The 15,557-nt window shown below is 38.7% G+C and overlaps 1 long non-coding RNA gene across 1 annotated transcript; it reads right to left on the bottom strand.

Moving 5' to 3' along the window:
- Positions 1–1,259: 1,259 nt before the first annotated feature.
- LOC115005766 (uncharacterized) lies at positions 1,260–15,299 on the bottom strand. The gene is made up of 3 exons (XR_003831983.1): positions 15,089–15,299; positions 3,109–3,181; positions 1,260–1,336 (listed from the first exon to the last, which is right to left on the bottom strand). It is a non-coding gene; the product is annotated as an uncharacterized LOC115005766 (long non-coding RNA).
- Between the last annotated feature and the right edge of the window lie 258 nt (positions 15,300–15,557).

Here is a 15,557-nt window from a genome sequence, read left to right on the forward strand (position 1 = left end):
CCAGATGGGAAATGTTAAACTAAAAAGCTTAAAATGATTGTATTTTGAGGAAAATGATCGTATAAGAGTCATAACCACGAGAATAAATAGGCATTAATGTGTAATTTTACAAAACATGTATTTAAACTACTTTTTGACACGCCTACAAATCTACCCACATTGTTTTCGTTTGGTGCTTTGTTATTTTTAAAGCAAGCTGAAATGTGGAAAGTGGGTATGTTTCCATAAGTCCGTCACTCTGACAATGTTTGCAATTGCCTCCTATTAGAATATTAAATTAAAATTTGGCACGACTGAAAGCCTGTTTATATATGGCAGACATTTCTTTTTCTTCTGGTGCCTCTTTTACATGGAATGATTTTTTAAACTGTGATCTCCATATGTTGCAACAATGGCCAAAGGCATCACTGTCACAGCCTGCCACAGGTTTTAACCACAGGAATCACTTGCTAGCTTCTTATACATTTATTAGAAAAAATGTATCACCTAATAAAAATACAGAAATATTTGAAATACCAGGAAACACAAAGCCAGCAAGAGATATGCAGAGTGGTGCACTGTGATCAAAACTAAACCATAACAAAGACTTAAGAATAAGACTCACTGTAGATAAATTAAACTGGTTTCATGGAGCAGACCTTTTGCGACTATTACTTTCGGTTTTCCGCCCCAAATCTCAGCCGCTGTTAGAAATGTACTAAAGCACATTGAAAAGTTTAAGTTTTGTAGATTAGAACTGTATTTTAAAGCTTTTTGATGACGGTTTCAAAAAGTAACCGCTTCTTCAGGATCTGTAGGACACATTTCTTGGCAACAGCACATTAAAAAGGGAACTCCTTTGCATGCATCACAGTACGCAGGTTTACTAGTGGAGTGCAGTCTGGCAGCTTGTGGAGCTGTCATATATCAACAGTTCAGACAAACAAGTAATACAATCTTTGAGGTGTTAATGTCTGCGGCCGGTTTCCTCCTCTTTCTCTCTTCGTCTCACATTCACACAAATACATTTAAGGACAGACACTGTGAGCCTGCAGTCAGAACGTGGCCTGTTTTCAGCCTGTTAATCATTGCTCCATGTGTATTATATAGTTTGTACTTTAGTTGTTATCGCACTAAAATCCAGCCATGAATTTTTTCCTATCTTAAATCGAAACAACAGACACAAAAAAACTGACTTCACTGGAGGGATGAAAAGAAAAGAATCAGGACATCAAGTGAACATGGAAACTATCAACCATCAGGAGAATGAAAGAAGGAACTCACTGAGGATGACGATGAAGCTCTGATTGTCCAGCAGGAGCCACAGTCCAAAGCCCATGATGACCACCCCGCACAACTGGAGGACGGACACACACACACACACACAGACACACAGACACGCACAGGTCAGCCATTAACAATGCTTCAGACATGTTGTGAATGAGCACATTTCAACAGTAACACATGAAGTTCAGGGGGATGCTTCAGTACATTCAGCTCACAGTTTGGCTTAATGCTGTAGTGATTCACATGTACTGGTGTATCCCAGTTTGTGCTCATTTCAAATAATCCTTTTAGACTTTTACAGGACGCTCCTGAGGAACCATGGTCATTTCATCCAACATCTCCCTGTGGCTTTTCTTCCTGTACTATTCTTTGCTGCTGTACTTTTTTTACACAATAAAAGCCTACTTCCTGCTGGTCCGTCGTTGAGAGGCTTTTGATGTGAAGCAGCAGCATCAGGAAATGTTCAATTTGCATCAGCAGTGCGTTCACACTGTTCAGATACAACAGCAATCACTAAAAAGCTGAAACCTGAAAGTGTTCTCTCTGGTTGACCACGGTCAAAGTTGCTTACAGATGATCTGAAGACAAAATTCAAAGCAGCTTTTAAGTCTTTTAGTGAAGCTCTCAAGTCCAAGTGTTTTAAGAGTCTGAATGCTGACCAATAAAATGACATGGCATCTGCATTAGTTTTGTTTTTACACAGCTAAAGGCAAAGTCCTCTCAGTGCAGTGGCCTGATAACTAAATATTCAAGGTGTGCAATGCCTCATTAAAGTTTTATAGTTTCAGTTTTTTATTGTTTTAAAGAACATACTGGAGATCATGACCTCAGTGGTAGCTACATGCCTGTTTAGTACTTTCATGTGTGGTACTGGCAGGACATACTGTATGGGAGTTTTGTTTAAATACAAATTCTGGGGGGAAACACTTCTACGTGTATACGTCTATGGGGAAAACCAAACCAAGATGTAACCTAATGACGACACATTTAATTTAGAACTAGAGGTACTTAGCAGGAAAGCACAGTGGACACACACACACACACACACACACACACACACACACACACACACACACACACACACACACACACACACAGTTTATCTGTTGCTAAGAAGCTCTTAACCTCAGCTCATAGATTTCATTTCCACAGAAAACGAGAAAGTGAGTATCACCGTGGTAACTGTGGACACTGTAATCAAGACTCAGACAGAGAGCATGAATGAATGAATGGCTGAAATAGAAATGGAGTTAAATCCAGACAACTTCTAAGGTTATTTCTGAGGCTCAGGAGGTAGAGTGGTCGTCCACCAATCGGAGTCGATGGTTCGATCCCCGGCTCCTTGCGGTCAACATGTCGAAATGTCCATGGGCAAGATATTGAACCCCAAACTGCTCCCGACAGCACGGGTGTGTAAGTGTGTGTGAAAGTTTATCACATAAGCATGTGTACCATAGCCTGTGTGTGACTGGGTGAATGCTGACGTGTTGTAAAAGAGCTTCGAGTGGTGGTAAATGACCAGAAAAGCGCTTTATAAAAGCAGTACATTTAGCGTCCTTTTGTCTCTTTTTAGTTACGAGCCTGCAGATAACCCTGATGGTGTTAAAGCTAAAGAAACATTAAACAAAAAACAATACAAGATGATTTTGGAAGTGAAGCACATGTTGAGCAACATTACAGCCTGTTGTAGTAATCATAGTGTAATTTATTAATCATTTATAGTCATTTGTTTTAATACAAATGTCAGTATGATTCTTAATAAAATAAACCAAACATGACATGCATGCATTTCTCCTTTAATTGCAAATTATTATTGATCATTAGTGGAGATAAAATACTCACAAAGAAGATGAGGTTGAAGAGAAACAGGAAATACTTGGTCGCTGTCAGGCAGCCTTTCCCCATGATGCTGGATCTGTAAACACACAATATGAGTTACACATGTACATATACTGTATGCGTCTGTGTGTTTGAACAGTAGGTCTGTCACACCATTAAGAACAGACTTTTTTTACAACTTTTCAACATCTTTTGATTGAGTATCACAATTATTTTCTCAAATACTCGATTAATCGTTGGAGATCTGAATGGATGAAGATACTTTTTCCATGAAGATGATCTCTTCATTCCTAAGAGGAACAGAAAGTTTTCTCTGCAGTGAGCGAACGTTTACTTCTTATCACAACAGAGTGTCCTGGTGTTACACTAAAAACAGAAGTATTTGGAATTGAGGACCTAGAAATGTGTGCACTCTCCGGCCTTATTGTTTCAACCAACACTTTTGATAATCAAGTAATCATTTCAGTCATTTGTCAAGTAAAGATTGCCTAACATTTGCTGGTTCTTCCTTAAAATGTGAAGATCTGCTGCATTTCTCTCATTGCCATGAATTGTCTTTGGTCCGTTTGAGTGTTTGTCTATTGGTTGGACCAGAAAAGCTGGCCTACAACTAATTATTAACTAACTAAGTCAATTTATCATTTGGGTGGTAAAACATCAGAAATCTGTGAAAAATGAAAGAATGACAAAATCCCTATTCCCATAAACAAAATGTGGGTGAAGTTACTTGGTATGAGAGCAGAGCAGGATTGTGTATCCAGATTTGCTTTGGGGAAGAGTGTGATGTGAACAAGTGTTGACAGATGCTATAGCAGCACAGACCTCAGAGGCTAAGCTGGCCTGGCTGATCATGATCGGGGACCGGAGGGCTCAAATCCTCCAGGATTACACCCGCAAAAAATAAAATAAACAGTACAATCGCAACTTCAATCTGTGAGCAGAGAGGGTGGAGAGGTCGAGGGATCCATCTGTGACCTGCTCGCTCAGGCTTTCTAGTCCTCTCTCTGACTGATAGTTTGTGTCTTAGCTCCTGATCCATACATATTTATAGGAACTCAACACATCAACATGACCGTAGTAAGAGTAGTGTATGAGCTTTACAATCAGAGCAGATTTCACCAAATTGCAGATTTATGTGGTAATGACATTTTTTCTCTTGAAGATTGAAAACATAGTTTGACATCCAAGTATGTTTTAATATCTGTAGATTAGAAGCAACATATTTAAGACTCTCCTCTTAGTCTCCTCAGCAGAATAACACTTCTTCTGTCTACTACAAGAAAAGCAGACCAACTTTGGAAATCTGTTATTAGACCGAGCCTATGACTGTGACGGACCACTTCTACTGTTTCTTACATTTAGAGGGGAAGCACCATGCCTTTGTGAAGATGTGGAGATCCTGTGTGGAGTGTTAAGAGGGGAATAAATATGTAGAATTATATCTGCTGAGGTCTCAATTATTTGCCTGTATAGTTATTTTTCGTATTACTTTTTCGTATACTTGCTTTTATTTTTATTTCTGTGTTCAGAAGCTGAGTGTTGTTAGACTGTGCCTTGGTGTTGTATTCTTGTCTTCACCTTTTGATTTGTTTTTTTTGCGTAATTGTAGAAATATTTTGAAAATATCAATAAAACGCATAAACAAAATGTTAAATGACTACTTTTCTCAAGTTTATAATGGATATTTACTCTGAATCATTAATTTGACCATTAAAAGTGTGTAATATAAAAAATATATAACAGTATGATTCCATTTTAAATTATTTAAACAATAATACTGAGATATTGCACAACCACATCAATTTATAATCTGCTTTCTTGGCGTCCATCTTTGCGGACAAACTGCATTTTGTTGCTCATTATTATCTGCTTCCTATTTCTATCTTCCAAATTCAACTTAAAACTGGAGTCATTCCTTGTATGTGTTCATATACTTGTCCAATAAAGCTGATTCTGATTTCCTTATTCCTCATTCTGACAGCCTTCACCTGGTCTCACATCCCATGAAATAATATGGAGAATAAGAGTTTAACTTTCTAAAACTAGAATTTCAGGAATCATAAAACGCAACATGTTAAATTGCTAATTTGCTAAAGGTTATAATTATTTACTGTCTTAATTAATTACTGTCTTAATTCATATTTACCATCTTAATTTCAGGAATCTAAGACCAGTCTTTGTTTGCAGAAGATTTTAATCCTGTACCTGATTGTTATAATTCCACCAGTAACTAATAAATTACAGTTTTATTATTATTATTATTATGTAGAGTGCAGAATATTAAATTCAAAAACTGCATCCAACTCCTCTGTACAGTAATGGCCTCTTACTGTCCAATAAATCTATGAAAATATGGGTGAAATATGGCAGCCAGGCTCAATGTCAGTGAAGCCCTGTAGCTCAGTGACGTGTATCCAACCCATATTCCCATCACTGTAAATGGGTTACTGTTACATGGCTGCCTGTGCCAGATTAGAGGGTTATAGTAGGGGGGGGCACCTGCAGGGATGACAGAGGGAAGAGAATATGCAATGGGAAAGACATTTTGGCTGTCGCAGCAAAGCCAGATGGAAGGTATTATAGACTATAAACAGTGCAGGCTGAAGCCTTAACAAAGACTAGGTCAGCCCCTGATACACAGTCTGAATGGAGAGAAGCCCTTGGTTCCTACTGAAGACATTCATCTTAAAAAATATATCTAAAACAAACAAATAATAAGAAATATATATATATATATTTTTTTTAAATATATATATATATATATATATATATTAAAATATATATATATATATATATATATATATATATATATATATATACACACACATTCTTTATTTTTTATTTTTATAAAAGGCATTTTCTCAAACAGCTGGTATCTGTAGTTTTTAAATCAGAAGTTACTCAAAAGTAGTGAATAATGCATTTTTTGGGGACTATTGCCAGCTGTGGATCAATACACATTTGAGTATTTACAGCCTCAAGATGGTGTATGAGGGATTTACTCTTTACATAATAACTGCTGCATTTTCCTGCAAAGCGTCCACTGAGGGAATGAAGAGCCAGAGAATCCAAAATGGAGGAAGCTATTGTAGCTTATTAGCTGTGTGTCACCATCCACTTTATTTAAAACCCCTCTGTCAGAGCATTAAGACAGGAGTCGATGGTAAAAAATATGTCTTTCAAATAAAGTTATTGTCCCATTAGCAACAAAGCTAACAAGCTTGCTCATCAACAGTTAAGAAGATAGGTTTTATTTTCCCTTTTCAATAAAATGCTTACTACGTCCACTTCTGATATACTGTCAATGTGAATGTTAGCTCAACTGCCTAGCGTGTTAGGGGTTAGCATACCAGTCATTCACTAGCCCAGCGAGTAGCCACTATGACACCAGACTTCCCAAACCAATTATTTTGCGAGCCACAGATTAATTTCTGGTGCAATCTTTTTAATAAACTGAGTGAATTTGTTTTCCCGTTGGCAGCCGAGCTAACAAGCTATTTCGAATCTTCAATAAATATCTTTATTTAAATAATAACATGTCATTGAATGAGTTAACGGCCCAGTACAGAGAAAATAAATAAACTCGGGGAGCTAGTGTGAATTAATAGCTCTAGCATTCACCTGGCTTGCTAACTTGTTAGCCGTTAGCTCTCCGGCTACAGTTGTTCACCAACTATTGTCATTGTTGGGTGGGCTATGTTTTTTTCATGGGATTTGTTGACAGTAAGAAAAATACAAAATATCACCAGACTTATGCTGTAAATGACATTATGGTGCCTTCAAAGGCTTTCACAGAGCTCTACATTCTGGACTGGAGGTTGTGAACATGACAAATGCATTTATACACTTCTGGTAGGATAAAAAAAAGTTCTTGAAACAAAGGCTTTGTTACATTTATGAGTGCCACGGAGCCACTTCGTGCTGCAGCTGCTGAGTGAATAGAAACATGTCAGCTTCAGGAATGTACACAATGATTCAATTAATATATTAGCTTAAAAGTTGTTGATTATGGCAAGTTTCTTTTAAATAAAACCATATGGAGGATACTATACACAGCAGATGCTGTGCAAAAATGTGCAACAAGTCAAAGGACAAAAATAGAAACATGCTATTCTAATTATTCCCACAGAAAGCTTTCAACAGTCTGGAGCACATTATCAAGGCAGTGAATGTGATGAACGGAGACAAAGTCTTAAATGTTGTTAAAATGAGTCACGGACACAAACGGAAGCACCGCAGGTTAATCTGTGCCGTTTTGACCCAGTTCACACAGACTTTGAAACCATCGATCCACTTTGAACTGCCCCAGCGGTCCAAGGGAACAAGTCCCTGTCACAACACAGAGCTCACCATTCACCGCTGTGTGTAGAAATGATGCAGCAGACACCTCGCCAACACACACAAAGACAGTTGGCACACAATGACCAGAAAATACATAACACAAGAGTGATACTGAGCTCTTCTTTACGGAGAGTGAATACGGCGGTGTTTCTCCTTTACCCTGAGACTTTACATACCAAACATACAGTATGATCACCTATAAATTAGGATACATTTGTTCCATGCAAACATCTATTTCTCATATTTAGATATACATTTTTTTCAGCATATACCTATAATCAATAATGACCGACACTGATAAGATTACAGTAAGTAAAATAAGTTTATGCACACCTGAGGGTAAAATATAGTCGCTACCACAGTGTTTTCGTGCTTTTGTCTTGTCATTAACCCTTTCACAGTTTGCTTTCAGTTCATGAAAGTGAATCTTGCAATGGAGTTCTTCTGAAACTCTACACCGGTGACGACATTTTTGGCTTTCTAGTCACGGTGCTGGCTTGTTGTTCTTGTTCTTGTTCTTGTTCTTGTTCTTCTTCTTCTTCTTCTGTGTTCATTTGCGGATCGCAAACCAACCTTAAAAGGGTCCACAGTATAGCTAGTTGGCAACTATCCATAAACAAATAAACATTGACAATGTCTGCATATGTTTGATGAGTTTGGGAATTTGTACTTCTTGGAGGTGCAACACTTTTAAAACATCCGGTGGCAGGATATCTTTTCTTTATTGGAAGGCAACTATTCTTTTTGATGTTCTGTGAATTTTGGTCTCTGTTTTGTTTAGTTTTTTTTACAACAAATGTTAATTACATTACAAAAAAAATCATTTTCAGTGTATATTCTTTATATATTTACTGCAGTTATTCATGTTACCAGAAGTCTGAGACATTGTTTACAGCTTAAAAATGTTGGTGATGATTAATGGTTTGTGTGATGATGTAAGAGCTGTTTCAAACACCAAAGTAAGGGGGGAGAAACAAACACAATACGAGGCTTAATTGAGTTGTAATATCCAAACAAACTCTGTTCAAGTCTGTTCGTTGCTTCCTCATTTTAACGTTCATCCTCCGCCTCGTGAAGCCTCTGGTTGTACCAGGCACAAGAACTCAATGAGGAAAGTAAACGAAAGATCAGAGCAGGTTTCTTATTCTGAGCCAGGCTGTGTATTGGCAAGAATCTAAAGTTACGATACGCATCATGACACAGGGGTTAAGATTCAGTATATTGCGATATATAACAATACTGAAGGCAAGGGGGTATAATGCGAGCTTTTAAAATCTAATGTGGATCTGCACAAAACTTTGTATTCAAGAGTGAAAGAGTTATACGTTTTTTGCTTGTATATAATATTGGTTTCAGCACCTTACGTTGTGCAGTGTGATTTTATTACAATATCACATTTTAACCGCCGTTTTTCTTCATCCAGTTTCCAGCTGACATCACGTGTTAAGATTTAAATACATATAAATCAAATTAGTCACCGTACATGCCTACGTCCTTCTCCCCAGAAGCTCATGCAATGTTTGCTACGATTTTAACTTTTGCATATTGCTACTATATGACATGACAGTTTTGACAAAGAAATGAGGCCGTGTCTCCTCATTATAATGACATGTTTTTCTTCTGACAGAGACAGCATTGAAGGCGTCAGTCAGACATCTCGTCCACGACACTTACACTCTTTGATTCATGAAAGAACTGTGTAGGAGGAGCATGGGGCAACAACAACAACAACAACAACAATAAACTCTATTGTTGTCACTCTTCCCTCGCTGTTCTTTTCAACAGAATCTATTTGTAGCCCGAAATTTAAATCTCATATTAGGAGAGCAGAGATGAACAAAAGAGGCAGTTATCTGACACTGCTTTTTATGTTTATCATTTACAGTTTAATATCGGTCAACTTGTTCCTCACACAGGCAGCTGGTGTCTGTCAAACTACAGGCATTGTCTCTCTTAAAAGAATAGTTTGCTTGTTTGGTTCCCTGCCGCAACTTTGATGGAAAGATCGATACTCTCATGTCTGTGCGTCAAGGCGAGACACTACAGGCAAAAACATCGTGTTTTCATGCACTCATCAATTTTGAGTATTTGAACTATTTTGCTTCCATTAAATGTCTTCTTTCAAACTAGTGGAAAGAAAACATCCAAAATACACATTTATGTGTTTATTTCACTAACTTTGATTTCTTTTAAATGCCCCCTTCACATCCTCTCCCCACCTGACAACAACCCCACTTACACACTCTTTCAATAATACAACAACTCTCTCCCCTCACAATCCCAGTCTGCCTGGACACCAAAACAATGGCTGCTTTCAGACACAATTTTCTCTCCGGTAACAAAAGGAGAAACTCGACACACAGCGAGTTTGCTCCGGCTTTACATTTCCTCTGCACAATAAAAACAGCAGCGGCTGTTTGAAAGATGCCCTTTTCTCACCGTGAGACTTTGTTTTCAGAGACATCAGACACGACTGTTAGCTTTAGACGATGTAAAGATGTTTTACACTTTGTGACGTAACTAAAAACCTGTTTTGAAAAACATTATTGATGCATCTACCAGCTATTTTCTCAATGGGTATTTTGGTCTGTAAAACATTAGAAAATAGTGGGAAATGTCCTTCACAATTTTCCAGTTCACACATTCAATTTACTTGACTTTTCTGACCAACAGTCCAAAAGTATTCTGTTTACGATCATAGAGAACAAAGAAAAACAGCAAATCCTCACATTGTAGAAGCTGAAACCAGTGTTGGCATTTTTGCTTTAAAAAGTGGTTAAAATGATTAATCATCTCATGTTTCAGCCCTGTGTTAGATACTCATAATGTGTAGATAATGATGAAACTGAGTAGTGGGGAAAAGTAAACAAGTATAAAAAAACATAGGAGCCCGACCCCTAGGTTGGAAACCTGTACAACCACTATTAACCATCTAATAATGTAATAAATGATAATAAAGAACTCTCACAGCGGACATTTTTCTACACTATGAATACTTTAAGTGTATAGAGCCAATAATACTGCACTATTAGTACTTTCACATCAATGTAAAGGAGTATTTATACATTGTGGTATTGCTACTTTCTGATCTACCAATGACACTGATCAATATTTCAGAGAGTGAAGTCATTTTTTTAAGAGACGATCCTTCCAGTTAGTGCTGCAGTGACAGCAACTTGTCTGCTTGTGAGTGAAGATGGTGGGTAAGGGTAGAGGGTGAGGATGGTGGGTGAGGATGGTGGGTGAGGGTAGAGGGTGAGGATGGTGGATGAGGATGGTGGGTGAGGATGGTGGGTGAGGATGGTGGATGAAGATGGTGGGTGAGGATGGTGGGTGAGGATGGTGGGTGAGGATGGTGGGTAAGGGTTAGGATGGTGGGTGAGGGTGGTGGGTAAGGGTAGAGGGTGAGGATGGTGGGTGAGGGTGATGGGTAAGGGTAGAGGGTGAGGAGGGTGGATAAGGGTGGTGGGTGAGGGTGGTGGGTGAGGATGGTGGGTGAGGATGGTGGGTGAGGATGGTGGGTAAGGGTAGAGGGTGAGGGTGAGGGTGGTGGGTGAGGATGGTGGGTAAGGGTAGAGGGTGAGGATGGTGGGTAAGGGTAGAGGGTGAGGATGGTGGGTGGATACAGAGTAAGAAGAAAAGGGGGAGGCACTAAAACAAAGCGAGGTTCAGCCTGAGCACGTCAGTGAGTGGACCCCACCCACCACCTTAATGAATTCTATGTTTGACCACTCGGTGGAGGCAAAACCAGTTTGGTTTCTTTCAACTGAAAGGAGCAAGCTGTTCAGGTTTCCATGACGACGCAGCAGCAGGGAGAGGTGGGGGTGTGTGGGAAAATGCAGTCGCTCAAATCTCATGCTTGTTTAGAGCCAAACCCAGGCACTCACTCCCACATGAAGCATGTAATCAGAAATATCTGCTTGGTTTCTACTGAGCCTGAACAAGTTTCATTTGTCCTCTAACACTCAAACTCATCACTGCTATCTGTAAACACTGACTTCTGACTTGACAGAGCTTCTTTATCGATTAAATAAAAACAAAAACTTTTGCAAGCATATTTCATGCACATTTCTTGGCATATTTAAGTACCTAGTTTTGTTCTCATGCTGAAACCTGTCATCTTTTTTTGTTATCTTTCCTTTGAAAGAACCACACAAATCCTGCACGCTGTCGATCACATTGTGAACTACCAACTCACTCGGAGAGCGCAGACCTCAGCCAAGGCCGCATACATAATTGTAAAATAATGTGCATTTCAGCCCTGTTTTTGGATCTGCTTCAAAATATAATGGGTTCTTCTCTGCTTCATGCTTCACCCTTTCACCAAGGTTCATGAAAATTGGGCGAGTAGTAATCCTGCAGACAGACAAACAGACTGAACCGAGGTAATAAAGTGAGTCGAGTGATCAACACTGTGCGAGGATAAGACCGATTTTCCTCTTTGTCATAAAAAAGACAATATTGAAGATATATCAGGCTTTCACACACACACACACAGTTTTTGTCTTTTAATGTGAATTATTGACAATATTAAAGTAAATTCTATTTGTCAGGGAAAATAACTAAGTTTAGAAACTTCCCTGACAGCAACAGCCCTTCAGCACAACTGAACCATGTTGTTTTTGTGGAGGAGAAATGTGAGCAGCTTGAATGGCTCAAACCTTATTAAACCCATAATTACCCTTCAGGGCAACTCCACCAAACAGGGTAAACAGGTTATGGAATCACTGTGAGTGAGTCTCTGCCGGAGACAGACTTTAGATGACATGCAACTCTCTTTTTTGTGAGAAACATACAGAATTGGGTTTTCCTACATTTTTCCTACATGGTGTCGGGTTAAACTTGTCGTGTCAAAGATCTCAGAATGCAGATGAACTGGTTCTTGAGGGTGAATCTGAAAACATTCATGTCCGACAGACATCCAAACAGCTGCTAACTCTGGCAGAATCCCTTCAACAAGACACACTTTTATGTTCCCCGTGTATGGAAAGGTAATTAAGGTCACGCTGCAGTGAAGCTCGACCTGCAGCTGGACTGATTTACAGCCTCACAAGTTGAGGAAAAGATCCACTGATGTACGTGGGGGGACAGGAGGGGGGACAAATCTGAAATATTGACTGATACCACCATGCACAACACTGACCCACATTTCCATCCGTGACACAGACCGGTCAGAAGAAGAGCTGGATGTTGTGTAAGTTTGACAAAGTATTGCTCCAACATGGGTCAGTCAGGTTCCCCTGGGGGTTTCATTTCAGACCTAAAACGAACAGTCGATCAATTGATGCCACTATGTTGATAATGGATTAAAGGTTTAAGTCTTTTTTGCCAACCATTAACTTGGTTCAGCTTCTCCAATGTGAATAAACATTTCTAAAAAACACAGTATCAACAGAAAAAGGCAAAACAAGCCATATATAAAAAGGTCAGAAAATAAGTGAAATGAGTGAATAGTTACAAATACACAGCAACAAAAAGAGAATAAAAACAATCAAAAAGGTTCCAAATATATCTGTGAGATTCAACTATTTTAATTTTAGTGAATTCTTATCAAAATCTTTTTAATTGTTACAATTTATTTCGCTTGTCTGTGTTTCCTATCACTGTAAACTGAATATCCTTGAGTTTCGGGCTGTTTGTTGTTGTGTATAAAATCTGCTAAATAATTACAGTATATGTTCTTTTATGCCGCTGTTATGTTGTTATTGGAAGAAAAATGGAAAGATAAGATCGCTAATATTCATCAACGTGAACTGTATCCAACAATAATGTGCAATAGAATTTGAACTATAGCCTGATAAATCTACCAGGCTGACAGAACGGCCGACATCAGATTATTTTGTATCGTGTATACTCTGCATGTCGGCTGAGGAGTAACAAGGAACTGCAGTACAGAAATGCCAAATGAAGTCCCACAAGAACAATGACAGAATCAGTCGTTTCAGTAAGTGCCGTAAAGCAACATGCGCTTATATTCAAGTGACAGTGCACTCCTAGTGGTCGTAGTAACTATGACAGGGACAACAAGACATCGGACTTTAACCCTAGACCGCTGTTTGTTTCCCGTTTCTTACCAACAATTAATGTTGTTTTAAAGCACGTCAACGATCGTAACCGAACCTTAAAGCGTTTCTTGTTCTAACCGTGACGACGAACATCCCCTGACCTTCATTTAGTCCTTATTTTAACCTGAAACATGATCTTTCTCTAGACCTAACAAAGTCCTAACCATCACGTTATAAAACAGGTTTTCAACTGTAAGGCTATAACGGTTTTTGAAGGAACAAAATAAATGGTGTTGTCTTGCTGATGGGGACGTTAGATCAGAAAATGGGAGTGGACAAATTATGAATTTTATTTGGAGGAGTTGTTGGAAAATGTAACTGCTTTTCGTGGCCTTACATTATCTTTGGGTTTTGGATTGTTGACAAAAATCCAAAGAGATTTTAAGATGTCACTTTGGGCATTTATCACTATTCTATGGCCTTATGGATAAAACAATAATACACAGAATCATGAGCTGAAGCTTTACTTTGGTTACCAGCATGGAAGTCCTGCTCTCAACCTTTATTTCCTCTGCACATGTTTTTTCATTTAATTTGATTGCTCAAACATGTTTCTGTGTGTTTCTAGCTCTTTAACTAAAGCCAGTTCTGTATCCTAGGATAAGACTTTTATTTAATAAAGTTTGAGTGTCCCATGATGGTTTCAATCACCAGTTACCACAACAGGAACCAGAACCATTTCTGCTACACTAAATTATGTTTTTTAGACTTGTCTATACTCTTTGGCTTTTTCTAGTGAAATATGGAATTGTTTAACCCCTTTGGTGCCTCTAAAAGTAAAATCAAGTAAAAGATTACACTGTGGTCACAACCAGGAGACACATGCAACCAGTAACAAGCAGATATCTGTTTGTTTTAAGGGGTCACAAGCAAGCAATGGTTCCCCATGTGATTAAAACCCACTTGAAATCAATAAACCCTTTAACTTTTGATCAAATGTTGTCTTAAAGAATAGATATATCAGCAGCAGCAGCTCTGTGTGAAGGTACAAATTCCAGTTAGGGTCAAAGTCGGTCAGTTGATCAACTTTACCTTCAGTTTCTGTATACACCAAATTACAAGCAGGAAACAACAGTTTTTAATCAGAACTGACCAGTAGTGTTTGTCTTAAAGTACTTTAAATAAGTTTTTAAAAGTTCAGACATACTTTGATTTATTCACGTGATCTTTAACTTGTGTTGTGTATTTTCCTACAAGAGCCTCGAAGACACTTGGAGACTAAAAAGTACTTTAAATAAGAGTATTTCAGTCCAATTTAAAAGTTGAGACTTGTATTTGAGTGTCTCACGAAGTGGCCTAACAAGTGGTGCGGTAGTGAAGCTCCTCAATGTGTCATATAGCCCACATAAATCATCCGCACAGGCGCCACATCATCAGTCCTGTTTACTCAATCAAAGTCATAAACATCTTCAAAATGTGGCCGTTTGGCATAAACTACCGATCAATCGACAACATGATGATCGATCTGAACCCGATCACCCGAGCAGCCCACCAGCCTCGTGTTCACAAAAAAATCATGAATTAAGAAAAGCAGCTTCCGTTTGCAAAGCAAGAGTCGCAGTCGTATGTTTACTTACTTGTTTTGTTGTGTTTTAAATTAAACTGCGGAGAGAAGTGTTGTCTGCGGAGAGCAGTGCGGGTCAGTGCGGGTCTGTGCGGGTCCTGAGTGCGCTGTGAGCTGTGCGCTGGTGGGACTGAGTGACCTCCGACAACAAAGCAGTAGTAGCAAGTCTGCAAACTGAAGAGAAGACGGACAGGCAGCAGCAGAGTCTCCTCCGGTCCCCACCATGTGGCAGATATGGGAATTAACGAGTCAAATAATGCCCTACTTTAACCCCTAAATCCCCGCAGAGCACGCAGCAGCATCACGGAACAAGAGAGGATTAAAAACAGGCTGTTCTGCAACAACACACGTGTTTATTAACTACAAATAACAGAGGATATTGTGGAGTTAATCCATCGAATTATTATTTATTTTTGGCCAAATGTTTTTATCGACTGACCTGAATTATTTATCAGATAGCCTACATGAATGATACACACTAA

This window comes from Cottoperca gobio, chromosome 3 (genome assembly GCF_900634415.1).
Source record: "Cottoperca gobio chromosome 3, fCotGob3.1, whole genome shotgun sequence".
In the NCBI taxonomy this organism is placed as follows: domain Eukaryota; kingdom Metazoa; phylum Chordata; class Actinopteri; order Perciformes; family Bovichtidae; genus Cottoperca; species Cottoperca gobio.